This window comes from Lepidothrix coronata, unplaced genomic scaffold, assembly GCF_001604755.1.
Source record: "Lepidothrix coronata isolate B3197 unplaced genomic scaffold, Lepidothrix_coronata-1.0 Scaffold232, whole genome shotgun sequence".
NCBI classification, from domain to species: domain Eukaryota; kingdom Metazoa; phylum Chordata; class Aves; order Passeriformes; family Pipridae; genus Lepidothrix; species Lepidothrix coronata.
In genome coordinates this window covers 265,646-266,309 of record NW_016690412.1, presented here as the reverse complement: position 1 = coordinate 266,309, position 664 = coordinate 265,646, and the positions used below count along the sequence as shown (strand labels likewise).

Below are 664 nucleotides of genomic sequence, written 5' to 3'. Positions count from 1 at the left end.
AGTATCTTAAAAGCTGGTATGTTGACATGTGTGCCTGGAGTCACATATATTTTTTATGTCGGTTCTTGCAAATGTTGGTTTCAAATATCTACAAGACTAATCTTAATAATAGGAGAGACTCAACTGTTCTTATAAGGAGTTTCAAATAATACTATCATACACATCGATTGTATAAAAAAAAAAAAACAACACCAAAAAGGAAAACCAAACCAATATTTATACTATCCTCTTACTGCTTGCAGAAACAATTGTGGCACACTGGAGGCTAATACCTGAATTTGCTTTCGTAAGTCATTACAAATGATCTATATAACCTTGGAACAGAATTTTCCATTTATCCAGGCAGGTCAGGATGGCCGAGCGGTCTAAGGCGCTGCGTTCAGGTCGCAGTCTCCCCTGGAGGCGTGGGTTCGAATCCCACTTCTGACAACTTCTTTATGACACCAAGCTGAGTGGTGCTGTTGACAGACTGGAAGGACAGGATGCCAACCAGTAGGACCTGGACGAGCCAGTGGCAGTCTCGTGAGGTTTAAAAAGAGCACGTGCAAACTGCAGAAGGATAGTAGAAGCTGTATCATTTCCCATTACAATTGCATAGAGATGAAGAGACCTTCTGTAGTCAAGATTATGTTATACAGGACAAATGATGAACATTTAATTTTTT

The 664-nt window shown here is 39.8% G+C and overlaps 1 non-coding gene across 1 annotated transcript; it reads left to right on the top strand.

The window, feature by feature from the left end:
* Positions 1-346: 346 nt before the first annotated feature.
* On the top strand, positions 347-429 carry TRNAL-CAG. Its single transcript has one exon. It is a non-coding gene; the product is annotated as a tRNA-Leu (tRNA).
* The last annotated feature ends 235 nt before the right edge of the window (positions 430-664 follow it).